Raw genomic sequence first — 14,619 nt, 5'->3', positions numbered from 1 at the left:
AGGTCAGGCCTCAACTCTTACTTTACACCACAAATTTAGTGCATGCATGCCAACCTCACCACTTACACTGACAGTCAGGCTTAGAAATTCAGGTGCATGGGGCAGCAGGGATTAATCCATCCTCCTGAATGGTGAAAACTGAGATGCCTCTGATATGGGGCCTTGGGTCTCATTTCCGTCAAGCTGGTGAAAAGCCCACCAGCAAAGTCTGAATGAAGATTGGTTATTGCTAGCATCGCAGCTGCTCTCTGGTATGAGAGGGTTAATGACTTGGGGAGGAAGATCAAAGGTCTAGTTAGGGGTATATGAAGCTGAGTTGAGAATGTGGCTGCCTGCATTCTTTAGATGTAGGATTTAAAGCACTCTTGCTCCTACAACAGTGACCACACTTCAAAAAGTACTTCATTGACTGCAAAGCACTTTGGGATGCTCTGAAGTTTTGAAAGGTGCTATATAAATGCAAGTCTTTTATCTTTGTGATCTTACAGGCAAGTATATGCTAGTACCTTGCCTCTAAGAGCCCATGGTGTTAGAGGCAAGGTGCTAGCATGGATAGAAGATTGGCTGTCTGGCAGGAGGCAGAGAGTGGGGATAAGGGGGTCCTTCTCAGGATGGCGGCCGGTGACTAGTGGAGTTCTGCAGGGGTCAGTGTTGGGACCACAACTTTTCGCTTTATACATTAATGATCTAGATGAAGGAACAGAGGGCATTCTGGCTAAGTTTGTAGATGATACAAAGATAGGTGGAGGGACAGGTAGTATTGAGGAGGCGGGGAGGCTGCAGAAGGATTTAGACAGGTTAGGAGAATGGGTAAAGAAGTGGCAGATGGAATACAACGTGGGGAAGTGTGCGGTCATGCACCTTGGTAGGAAGAATAGAGGCATAGACTATTTTCTAAATGGGGAGAGAATTCAGAAATCTGAAGTGCAAAATGACTTAAGAGAATCCTGGACTAGCACTCCCAAGGTTAACTTGCAGGTTGAGTCGGTAGTTAGGAAGGCAAATGCAATGTTGGCATTTATTTCAAGAGGACTAGAATATAAAAGCAGGGATGTGCTGCTGAGGCTTTATAAGGCTCTGGTCAGACCACATATAGAATATTGTGAGCAATTTTGGGCCCCCTATCTCAGGAAGGATGTGCTGGCCCTGGAGAGGGTCCAGAGGAGGTTCACGAGAATGATCCCAGGAATGAAAGGCTTAACATATGAGGAACGTTTGAGGACTTTGGGTCTATACTCGATGGAGTTTAGAAGGATGAGGGGGGATCTGATTGAAACTTACAGAATACTGAAAGGCCTGGATAGAGTGGACGTGGGGAAGATGTTTTCATTAGTAGGAGAGACTAGGACCCGAGGGCACAGCCTCAGAGTAAAGGGAAAACCTTTTAGAACTGAGATGAGGAGAAACTTCTTTAGCCAGAGAGTGGTGAATCTATGGAATTCATTGCCACAGAAGGCTGTGGAGGGCAGGTCATTGAGGGTATTTAAGACCAAGATAGGTAGGTTCTTGATTGGTAAGGGGATCAAAAGTTACGGGGAGAAGGCGGGAGAATGGGGTTGAGAAACTTATCAGCCATGATTGAATGGCGGAGCAGACTCGATGGGCCGAATGGCCTAATTTCTGCTCCTATGTCTTATGGTCTTATATACATCTGTGTTTGGCTGCTGTAAACATTGATACTGACAGACCTTAACTACCCAATATAATCCCTCTAATTGTGCAGACATGGTAGAATTAGTAGCAACAGAATTTGCAACTCAAGAGTTGCCAGCAGAGGTGAGAAAACTGGGAACGGGAGAGGTGCAGTACATGGTACAGAAAACCTTAATGTGAAGTTATTAGTCAATACAGATGCCTTATGCTCTTGCTGCTGCCAGTTCTATGCCACAAGTCATACTGCTGCCTCTCCTGCTTCTGCTACCAATGCACACTCCAGAATGTTGTCTCTCCCCCTCCTGGTCACTTTTAGTTGTGCATTCTACCACTGCCTCTTCCATTCCTACTGACTTTCCTGCTACCAATTTTTTTTCCCCCACTGCCAATTCCTGTTATGTTTCTTCTGACTCTCCTAATGATTCTATGGCTCCTCTTCCCATAATATGAAGAACCATTCTATTGGTGGTGATGCACATTACATTTGTTTTAATTATACAGTGTGTTTTTGCACACCACATTCCAGAAATATGGTGGGAAGTTGAGTGCCTCTGTGAACTAGGGGAAGGAGGCTTCCATCTGTAAATATTGATATATTTTTACTTCAAATACTAGACAGAATACATCTGCTGCTACAGAAGTGACAGAATTGGTAGTGTATGAAGCTGCAGGAGAATCTGCAAACCCAGAGTGGGCAGCAACCTGACAGATGTGAGAACTGGGAATGGGAGACCTGCATGTGATACACAAGGCTCTTATTGTGAAGTTATTAGTTAATACAGACATCTTGTGCACTTGCTGCTGCTGCCATCTCTATGGTTACAGATCCTACCGCCTCCTCTCCCAGTGCCACTGCCTCTCTGTGACTCCTGTGGAAACTAGTCAGGTTTAACAGAGAGCACCAATACATATGCACAATTTCTCAGCAAAAAATAAAGGATAACTTTCGTCACAATTTTACACTAAACAAGCAATGAAATATTGGGTAAACTTGCACCCTAAGTTATGACAAGTCCAACTATTTTCACTGTAATGATATGGTATAGACCTATGTGCTATATATAGATTTTGAGCTTGCAGCTTTTTTTGGGTTATGGTGGCTTTTTGTAACCTGTATGTCACCTTTTGCTAATTTTTTAGGTTGGCATGTTTGCTAGTGCTTTGCACCAACCCTAAAATAGCAGTGTGAAAACACTGCAAATTATTCTGGGGCATTGGTTTCCTTCTTCTGCAGACAGATAGTATACGATTGGGATTTAAAATCTTCATTTGTTTCCCAATTTCTACATATTAACTGAGTCTTTGTAAAGAGCACATTTCAATTTAAATGCCTTGAGGCTTAGTATTGGAGTGATTGTTGGATTGGATTCAGTTTTGGGTTAGGTTCACTGTTCTCTGATGTCCTGCAGGCATAGTCTGTTGTAGTGATCAGATTTCAGTTCAATATCTCACGTGCCTCTCATTTCAAACAATGTACTGCTGATTACCAGTATCAATTTAACAAGGCACATATAATCAGACTCTTTGGCTTTTTAATTAATCTTTGTATTTTCCCCTTTTTGCATTTCAACATAATTTTGTGCTGATTTAAGTAACTATTGTTGCAGACTGTTGGTCTGTAATCAATGTATTACATCCTCATTGTCTTGAATATTGATTTCTGCTTTGATAAAACAAAAACAGTTGAACTCTATTTATATTAATCAATATCAAAAAACAATGGAGAAGTGACCTTGTACACCACTGTGCATGGGCTGTATTATATATAGTGCCATGATAGTTTTAAGTAAATCTAGCTGAATACATAAATTGTAACATAGCTGTTATCCACCAGACCTTTTTGTCCCCACTTCCACCATTTTTATGCTGAATTAAGGGAAAGGTGAAGATTACCCTGCTAATCACAAGGCAAGAGACTTTAAAAATGGTACAGGGGCTGTGTGGAAACCATAGTCAAGCACAAGAGACAATCTGACTTAGTAACTGAAAATCACAACTGGACACAACTTATAGGACATAAGGGAACAGCAAACCTAAACCAAAACTAGATCAAATCCAAGGATTGTTCCTCAGATCCCAAAGCATATAAATTGAAATGTGATCTTTACAAAGACTCAGTTAAAATGTAGAATTTTGAAGAGGATTAAAGTTTCATTGCATCAGAAGCAAATTGCCCCACATCTGCCTTTGCTCGTGCAGCCATATTTAAAGATCCAGGCTCACTCACTTGTGAAAGTCCAGAGAAAACTGCCTTCAGAGACTCCATGTGACCTAGATAACAATGACTTATGGGCCTCAATACTAACTCTCCTTCCCCACTACCCTCCAACAATGGGTGGGAGAATGGGAGAAGGTTGGGGGGGGTGGTGAGGGAGTTAAAAAGAATGTGTCCTTAACACACTGTAAACATGCCTGATTTTTTTTTTATGGCTATGAGTTTTGCTGTGTTCAAGGGCTGAATTTTCAATTGCCCGTAGGGGTAAGTTCAGGTGTAGGTGGGTTTGCAATTTGGCACTGTCGGCTATCATGTCAGTGTGGTGCCATGATCCTGACCCCCAGGCCAGGTTGGGTCACAAATGGTTGCCTGCCCACAAGCGATGGGTAGCCAACATAGATCAAGTTAATGCAATCAAAGGGCCTTTCTTAGATTTCCAGTCAGCATGTGGGCAGCCCACATCAGCCTGGAATGTGTCCAGGCCAACGTGGTGAGCTCAGGTCGGGAAAAAGGGGGGAGGCTGCTTAAACCTGCGAGGGAACTCCTCTGTGCCCATAATGGCCATCAGGCCACAGCTGCTGCCACTGAGTTGCCCCTCCAACATCATGGCCAGACAGCTGTTGCAACATTAAAAATTAAAATCTCTCCCTCCATCTTCAGGTTGGCAGCTCCCATCTTGGCCAATGGGGCTGCTGATCTGTGAGTGCTGGATGGCCTGCTGTTGGCCTGCCTGCCTCAGGAGCTGTCCCGAATTGGAGGGCTTTAAATTAAATAGTGCCGGGCAGGGGGGAGGGGGTGGTGGCTGGGCAGGAGGGTTCACGTAAGGGGAGATTTGGGAAGATAAAGAGAAAACGCAAGGCAATAACGCAAGGTAGCAATACGAGTAATGACAACCAAAGTGTGACAGGAAGGCATTGAGCGTACAAGCATACAAGTGCACCAACAAATAAGGTCAGAGTAGGGAAAAATAGTAAAAGGTAGAATTAAAAGTTCTTTATCTGAATGTTTGCAAGTCAGAAGAAAATGGAACAATTGATAGCACAAATAGGAATAAATGAGTATGATTTGATGGCCATTAAAGGGAAGTGGTTCCAAGATGACCCAGGCTGGGACCTGAATATTCAAGGGTAATTGACATTTCGGAAGAACAGGAAAAAGGAAAAGAAGGTGGGAAAACTCTGTTGAAAAGATGAGATCAGCAGTGTAGTGAGTAATGATCTTGGTTTGGAAGATCAAGATGTAGGATCAGTTTGGCCGGAGATAAGAAATAGCAAAGGAGGGAAGTCATACCTATTATAAAGGAAGATGGTTGTGGTTGTTGGAGGTCATTCATCTCAGCTCCAGGACATCACTGCAGGAGTTGCTCATGGTAGTGTCCTCAGCCCAACCATCTTCAGCTGCTTCATCAATGACTTTCCTTCCATCATAAGTTCACAAGTGAAGGCGTTCGCTGATGATTCACAATGTTCAGCACCATTTGCGACTCCTCAGATATTGAAGCAGTCCATGTCCAAATGCAGCAAGACCTGGACAATATACAGGCTTTGGCTGAGAAGTAGCAAGTAACATTTGTGTCACACAAGTGTCAGGCAATGAACATCTCCAACAAGAGAGAATCTAACCATCGCCCCTTTATGTTCAATGGCATTGCCATTACTGAATCCCCCACTATCAACATCCTGGGGGTTACCATTGACCAGAAACTGAATAGGACTAGCCATATAAATGCTGTGGCTACAAGAGCAGGTCAGAGGCTAGGAATCGTGCAACGGGTAACTCGCCTCGTTACTGTCCACCATCTACAAGGCACAAGTCAGGAGTGTGATGGAATACTTCCCGCTTGCCTGGATGAGTGCAGCTCCCACAACATTCAAGAAGCTTGACACCGTCCAGGACAAAGCAGCCCGCTTGATTGGCACCACATCCACCACTGACACACAGTAGCAGCAGTGTGTACCATCTACAAGATGCACTGCAGGAATTCACCAAGGTTCCTTAGACAGCACCTTCCAAACCCACGACCACTAGCATCTAGAAGGACAAGGGCAGAAGATAGATGGGAACACTACCACCTGGAAATTCCCCTCCAAGTCACTCATCATCCTGACTTGGACATATATCACCGTTCCTTCACTATCGCTGGGTCAAAATCCTGGAACTCCCTTCCTAACAGCACTGTGGGTGTACCTACACCACATGGACTGCAGCGGCTCAAGAAGGCAGCTCACCACCACCTTCTCAAGGGTAACAACCGATGGGCAATAAATGCAGGTCCAGCCAGTGAAACTCACATCCAAATCCCATGAATCAATAAAAAAAAATTCACTGGTGAGTAGTTTATACATAGTTTATAGACTCCTTAACAGTAGCTATAATGTTGGACTGTGAGTATAAATTAAGAAATAATAGGGCTTGTTAAGAAAGGTACTTAATAATCATGGGTGATTTTAATCTTCATATAGATTGGACAAATTAAACTGGCAAAGGTAGTCTGGAAGATGAATTCATAAAATGGATCCAGGACAATTTCTAAGAAAAATACACTTTGGAACCAACCAGGGAGCAGGTTATATTAGTATTATGATGTGGCAGATGGTGTGTGCCAGGCGGATCAAATCCATGAGGGAAACTTGATCACGCGGTCACAAATAATTTGCAATTTGTATTTTTTTCAAGATGCGTGCCCTGAATTCCAAAGTAATAAAAGTATCACGATTTCAGAGGTTCTTAGAAAACTAAATTAAACATTTATTAACAAAAGATTTCAAGCACATACATAGGTCTACAAATTACTACTATAATAATTCCTAAAACCCCTAAGTTCATCTAGCTTCCAGTTACACCCCTGTTAAGGCAACAGTAAAAACAAATAGATTTAAACAGACCCAGGCAAAGCCACACAATACCCTGGACAGTCGAATTCAAAGTGAGTTTTCTCAGCTTCGGTTCCTGTAGAAAGCAACTTGATGCACAGAGGCTGGAGGCTTTTCACACCTGTGTTAGATCTTAGCATGACTTCTCCTTTGCCACATAACCTCACCTCCTTTATACATGTTTCTCCCTTTTTAATGCAAATTCCATTGTTCCGATATGACTTTGGAGCTTTACCTTTCTCATAATATAAATCTTTTCATAGTGTTCATATTATCAGTAACCTTTGAGAAAAATAAACACACTGTTTGGCTCAGCTTCCTCTAGCTAGGTGTAACATCCTTTGAAATTCAAACTGACCTAATTTATCTATAAATGCAATTTTTCCTCACACCTCATATTCTAAAACTTCAGCCATGTTTACATATTTAGCATTTCACACCTAGCTTCTTGATGATCCAAAACCTCCAGACCAGCTGTCTCCAATTCAATTAAATCCCTCCCACACACAGAAACTATCCAAACCCCACTATTATTCTGCCTTTACAATAAATCACAACAATATTATGAGAATTATTATATTTTCATGACACCCCCTCCTTACAGGAAAATGAATCATCATAATTTAAAAACACTGCTTCATTTTCTTAACCCATCTTACATTCCCTCCTATTCTTATCTATATACTTACACTATTACATTACCAGATGCATGCATTAATATAACAATATATATACAAATCCTTTGTATCAACAATAATCATTCCAGTCCGGTGTCCAGATTTTTAAATGTCCAATTTTCCCTTTGAGCTTCAAACTCTTGACGATGCATCTGGATTTATATTTTCTCGTCCAGCCACATGTATAATCTGTAGATTAAATGGTTGCAGTAATAAACTCCACCTGAATAGCCTTGCACTTCCGTCTCGAAATTTGTCCAGGAACTTTAACAGATTGTGTTAACTGTTTCTGACGAATTGTTTGCAATGTAAATCTCAAAATGCTGTAATGCTAACACCAGATCCAGAGATTCCTTTTCAATCATTGAATATTTTCTCTGTTGTACATTCAACTTCCATGAAAAATATCCTATTGGTTTCTCAATTCCAGTTTCACCTTCTTGTAACAGTACGGCCCCAATGCCTATATCGCTTGCATCAAGGCCAACTTAAATTGCTTGGCATAATTGGATACTGACAAAACTGGTGTCGTAGTCAATACAATTTTCAAACTGTCAAATGTGTCCATTGAAACTCCTTGTTCTTTTTTAATAGTAGTCAATGGAGCAACCACACTGCTAAATTTTGGTACAAGCTTCCGGCAAAACTCACTCATGCCCAGAAATCTCAAAACTTTTCATTTTGTTGTAGGCATGGGGAAATCTACGATAGTCTTGACTTTCACAACTCTTGGAGCCATCTTAGCATATCTAATCATATGGCCTAGATATGTAACTTGCCCTTTTGCAAATTCGCTTTTAGCCAAATACATCACCAAATTAGTTCCTTGTAGTCGACTAAATAATTCTTCCAGATGTTGTAAATGCTCCTTCCACATTTAACTGAAAACTATCAAGTCATCAATATAAACAGCACAATTGCTCAGTCCTGCAATTACTTTGTCAGTCTTTGAAATATTGCAGTTGCATTTTTCATACCAAATGGCATGACTTTAAGCTGATATAGTCCATGTGCCGTCACAATAGCCAATATCTCCTTTGCTCTCTCCAATAAAGGTACTTGCCAATATCCTCTTAGAAAGTCAATCTTTGTGATAAACCTTGATTGTCCCACTTTCTCAATGCAATCTTCCAACCATGGTATTGGATATGAATCCGCTTTTGTCACTGCATTCACCTTTCGATATTCCACACGCAGTCTTTGTGTTCCATCCAGTTTCGGTACCATCACAATAGGCAAACTCTAGTTACTGCAACTAGACTTAATGATGTAATTTTGAAGCATGAATTCAATTTCTTTCTGTACTTATGATAACTTTGCCGGATTTAATCTATAAGGATGTTGCCTTATCGAAGATGAAACTTCTACACATACATCATGTATAGCTAAATTTGTCTTCCCCAGCTTATTCCCACAAATAGCTTTGTGTGACTGCAAAAGCTTCTCCAAATCACTTTGACATTTGTCTGGGAGGTAACTCAATATTACATTTAATTTTCCAAGTACCCCCTCATTATCCAACTTGATTAGGGGAAAATCAATTTCAGAATCCTGCATTTCTACTTCTTTTTCATTATCGATCATCAATAATACCTCTGTTTGGTCCTCTTCCCTATCAAAGTACTTTTTAAGCATATTTACATGACATATCCTCTGCTTCTTTCTTCTGTCTGGAGTACTTATTAAATAATTTACTTCACTCAATTCCTTTTCAATCTTGTAAGGCCCACTAAACCTTGCCTGAAATGAGTCACGAGATAGGAAATATCTCCCTTTACTTTCATAGGAAAATAGGTTAAAAGGCAGAGAAGCTGTGACAGATATTTAAGGAGATAATTCATAACTCTCAACAAAGATTAAGAAAGAAAGGCTTTATGAGAACGATTTACCATCTGTCGCTAACTGAGCAAGTTAACAATGGTATCAAATTGAAAGAGAAAGGTAGGTCAGAAGATTGGCAAATTTTTAGAAACCAGCAATGGGTCACTACAAAAAAAAGGAAATAATAATAACATGAGAGAATAATTGCAATAAATTTAAAGACAAACAGGAGATGTTTCTACAATTATGTAAAAAAGGAAAAGGAATAGCCAAGATAAGCATTGCTCCCTTACTGGATGAGACTGGGGAATTAATAATGGGAAACAAGGAAATGGCAGAGACTTTGAACAAGCATTTTGTATCTGTCTTCATAGTCAAAGACACAAGAAACATTGCAAGAATAGTAGAAAACCAACAGGCAAAAAAAAAAGGGAGGGAGGAACTTAAAACAATCAGAATAACTAGAGAAAAAGTACAAAGAAAACTAATGAAAATAAAGGCTGAAAAGTCCCCAGGGCCTGACAACCTACGTCCTACAGTCTTAAAAGAAATGGAGGCAGAGATAGTGAATGCATTATCATCCAAAATAATCTTCCAAAATTCCTTAGACTCTGGAAAGGTCCCAGCAGATTGGAAAATTGCAAATGTAATACCTCTATTCAAGAAAGGAGGGTCAAAGAAAGCAGGATAGTACAGGCCTGTTAGCCTATCATCTGTTATTGGGAAATTGATAGAATCCATTATTAAGGAAGTGGTAGCAGGACATTTGGAAGATTATAATGCAATCAGGCAGAGTCAACAGGGTTTTGTGAAAGGGAAATTGTGTTTGACAAATTTATTAGAGCTCTTTAAGGGTGTAACAAGCAGGGTACGTAAAGGGAAACCAGTAGATAAAGTGTATTTGGATTTCCAAAAGGCATTTGATAAGGTGCCACATAAAAGATTATTACACAAGATAAGAGCTCATGGTGTTGGAGGTGATATATTAGCGTAGATAGAAGATTGGCTAACTAACAGGAAACAGTGTTACATAAATGGATTACCTTCAACTTGACAACTGTAACTAGTGGAGTGCCACAGCAATCAGTCTTGGGGGTTCGACTATTTATGATCTATGTTAATGATTTAGATAAAGGGGCCGACTGTATTGCCACCATATTTGGTGACAATACATAAATAGGTAGGAAAGCAAATTGTGAGGAGGATACAAAAAGTCTACAAAGAGATAAAGGTAGGTTAAGTAAGTGGGGAAAAATTTGGTACATGGAGTATAATATTGGAAAATGTGAGGCTGTCCACTTTGGCAGGAAGAATAGAAAAGCAGAATATTGTTTAAATGGAGAGAGACAGCAGAATGCTGCAGTACAGGGGGACCTAAGTGTCTTTGTACATGAATAACAAAAAGTTAACATGTAGGTTTAGTAAGTAATTAGAAAGACGATGGAATGTTGGCCTTTACTGCAAAGGGGATGGAGTATAAAAGTAGGAAAGTCTTGCTACAACTGTATAGTTCATTGATGGGATCACACCTCAAGTATTATGTGCAGTTTCGGTCAATTTACTTAAGGAGGGATATACTTACATTGGAAGCGGTTCAGAGAAGGTTCGCTAGGTTGATTCCAGGGAAGAAGGGGTTGTCTTATGAGGAAATGTTAAGAAGATTGGGCCTAATTGGCACAGGGTCAATAAGATTAAAAAGGTAAATGAGTGGCTCAAAGATTGGTGTGGGAGAAGTGGGCTTGAATTCATGGGACATTGGCACCAGTACTGGGGAAAGAGGGAGCTATTCCGTTCGAACGGGCTCCACTTGAATCATGCTGGGACCAGTGTCCTGGCGAATCGCATAACTAGGGTCGTAGATAGGGCTTTAAACTAAATAGTGGGGGGGAGGGTTCAGTTGCATGGGAATATAAAAAGTCAAAGTTTAAGGAGAGGGTAAGAGTGCAGGTTAGTGACGAGGCTGATTGCTATCAAAAAGTGAAAGGAAGGGGCAGAGTGTGTGAACGCCATATTGCACCAAAGAATCATATAAGAGTAGGGAAAATTGACAATAGGGCAAACTTAAAGGCTTTGTATCGGAATGCACGTAGCATTCAGAATAAAACTAATGAGTTAACAGCGCAAATAGAGATAAATAGGTATGATTTGGTGGTGATTACTGAGACGTGGTTACAGGGAGAACAGGTTTGGGAGCTGAATATCCAAGGGTACTCAGTGTTTCGGAAGGATAGGCAGGAAAGAAAAGGAGGTGGTGTAGCTTTGTTAGTAAAATAAGAGATCAGCACTATAGTGAGGAATGATATAGGCACTGGAGAGCAAGATGTAGAGTCAGTTTCGGTAGAAATAAGAAATAGCAAGGGAAAGAAGTCCCTGGTGGGAGTAATCTATAGGTCCCCAAACAGTAGTTTAGCAGTTGGGCACAGTATAAACCAGGAAATATTGGGAGCATGTAAGAAAGGCACGGCAATAATCATGGGTGATTTTAATATGCATATAGACTGGACTAATCAAATTGGCAAGGGTAACCTTGAGGGAGAGTTCATAGAGTGTATGAGAGATTGTTTTTTGGAGCAATATGTTGTGGAACCAACCAGGGAGCAGGCTATTCAGGATTTGGTTTTGTGTAATGAGATGGGATTAATTAATGATCTCATAGTAAAGGATCCTCCAGGGAAGAGTGATCAAAGCATGATAGAATTTCAAGTTCAGTTTGAGAGCGAGAAACTTGAGTCCCACACTAGTGTTCTGGAGTTAAACAAAGGTAACTACGCAGGTATGAAGGCAGATTTGGTCTTAGTGGACTGGGCAGGAAGACTACAAGGTAGGACAGTTGATGAACAGTGGCAGATATTTAAGGAGATATTCAATTCCTCCCAAGTAAAATATATCCCAATGAAGAAGAAAGATGGTAAGAGGGGGAAAAAGCATCCATGGCTAAGCAAGGAAATTAAAGATAACTTAAAGGCAAAAACTAAGGCACACCAAATTGCAAAGGTCAGTGGCAGGCTGGAAGATTGGGAAACATTTAAAGATCAACAAAGAGTTACTAAAAAAATAATAAAAAAAGCAAAGGTAAATTATGAAAGAAAACTAGCGCAAAATGTAAAAACTGATAGCAAAAGCTTCTACAAGTATATAAAAGGAAAGAGAGTAGCTAAAATGAATGTTGGTCCCTTGGAGGATGAGACTGGGGAGTTAATAGTGGGAAACGCAGAAATGGCAGAGACTCTTAATCAATATTTTGTCTCAGTTTTTACAGTGGAGGACACTAGTACCACCCCAATAGTAACAGGTAGTGCAGAGGATATAGAGGAGGAACTTAGAACAATCACCATCACTGGAGAAAAAGTACTGAGCAAACTATTGGGATTAAAGGGTGACAAGTCCCCAGGACCTGATGGCCAGCATCCCAGGGTCTTAAGGGAAGTGGCAGCGGAGATAGTGGATGCATTGGCTATAATATTCCAAAACTCCCTGGATTCTGGAAAGGTTCCAGTGGATTGAAAAAATGCTAATATAACACCCTTATTTAAAAATGGGGAGTGGCAGAAAGTAGGAAACTATAGACCAGTTAGTTTAACGACTGTCGTTGGGAAATTGTTGGAATCCATTATTAAGGAAGTAGTAATGGGGTATTTGGAAAGTCAAAATGCGATCCATCAGAGTCAGCATGGTTTTATGAAGAGTAAATCGTGTTTGACTAATTTGCTAGAGTTCTTTGAAGATGTGACAAGCAAAGTGGATAATGGGGATCCTATAGATGTAGTAAATCTGGACTTCCAGAAGGCCTTTGATAAGGTGCCGTACAAAAGATTAATACACAAGATAAGATCACACGGAGTTAGGGGTAATATATTAGTGTGAATAGAGGATTGGCTATCCAACAGAAAGCAGAGAGTCGGGGTAAATAGGTCTTTTTCTGGATGGCAAGCTGTAACTAGTGGGGTGCCATAGGGTTCGGTCCTTGGGCCCCAACTATTTACAATTTATATTAATGACTTGGATTCAGGGATAGAAGTACTATAGCTAAATTTGCAGATGACACCAAAATAGGTGGGAAAGTAAGTTGCAATGAAGAAATAAGAAATTTACAATGGATATGGACAGGTTAGGTGAATGGGCCAAAATTTGGCAGATGGAATTTAACGTGGATAAGTATGAGGTTATCCATTTTGGTCGGAAGAATAAAAAGGCGACTTATTATTTAAATGGAGAGAAACTTCAGAACGCTTCAGTGCAGAAGGATCTGGGTGTCCTCGTGCATGAATCGTTGAAAGCAAGTATGCAGGTACAGCAGGTAATAAGGAAGGCAAATGGAATTTTGGCATTTATTGCTAAAGGAATAGAGTATAAAAATAAGGAAGTGTTGTTGCAACTGTACAAGGCATTGGTGAGACCGTACCTGGAGTACTGTGCACAGTTTTGGTCTCCTTATTTGAGGAAGGAGGTAGTTGCATTGGAGGCAGTTCAGAGGAGTTAGGGGTTGATTGATTCCAGAGATACGGGTCTTGTCTTATGAGGAGAGATTGAGCAGTTTAGGCCTATACTCACTAGAGTTTAGAAGGATGAGAGGAGATCTAATTGAGGTATATAAGATGCTAAAGGGGATAGACAAAGTAGACGTGGAGCGGATGTTTCCCCTTGTGGGGCATTCTAGAACGAGAGACCAAAGTTTTAGGCTAAGGGGTGGTAGATTTAAATCAGGGATGAGGAGGAATTACTTTTCTCAAAGGGTTGTGAATCTGTGGAATTCACTATCTCAGAGTGCAATGGATGCCGGGATGCTGAATAAATTTAAGGAGGAGATAGACAGATTTTTAATTAGTAATGGGTTGAAAGGTTACGGGGAGACGGTGGGAAATTGGAGTTGAGGCCGAAATGAGATCAGCCATGATCATAATGAATGATGGGGCAGGCTCGAGGGGCTGAATTGTCTACTCCTGCTCCTAGTTCTTATACTGGTTGGAGCTTAGAAGAATGAGAGGTGACCTTATTGAAACATATAATATTCGGAGTGGGCTTGATAGGATAGATGCTGAGGAGCATGTTTCCCCCACGGGGGAATCTGGAACTAGGGACACAATTTAAAAATAAGAGGTCTCCCATTTAAGATGGAGATGAGGAGAATTTATTTATCACAGTGGGTCGTTAGTCTTTGCAATTCTCTTCCACAGAGTGCACTGGAGGCTGGGTCATTGAATATATTCAAGACTGTGTGAGACAAATTTTTGAGCAAGGGAGTGAAGGGTTATGGGGGAAAGACAGGAAAATAGAGTTAAGACCACAATCATATCAGCCATGATCTTATTGAATGGGAGAACAGGCTTCAGGGTCCGAATTGCCTACTCCTTTTCCTATTTCTTATGTCTTTGTGATACTT

At 40.7% G+C, this 14,619-nt stretch overlaps 1 long non-coding RNA gene across 1 annotated transcript in view; it reads right to left on the bottom strand.

Moving 5' to 3' along the window:
• Window positions 1–3,999: 3,999 nt before the first annotated feature.
• Window positions 4,000–14,619, bottom strand: part of LOC144690354 (uncharacterized) — a 29,227-nt gene continuing 18,607 nt past the window's right edge. The window contains exon 3 of the long non-coding RNA XR_013578870.1: window positions 4,000–5,394. This is a non-coding gene — a long non-coding RNA (uncharacterized LOC144690354). The remainder of the gene's footprint in view (window positions 5,395–14,619) is intronic.

Source organism: Cetorhinus maximus, chromosome 2, assembly GCF_964194155.1.
Source record: "Cetorhinus maximus chromosome 2, sCetMax3.hap1.1, whole genome shotgun sequence".
In the NCBI taxonomy this organism is placed as follows: Eukaryota; Metazoa; Chordata; class Chondrichthyes; order Lamniformes; family Cetorhinidae; genus Cetorhinus; species Cetorhinus maximus.
This window is presented reverse-complemented; position numbering and strand designations above follow the sequence as displayed.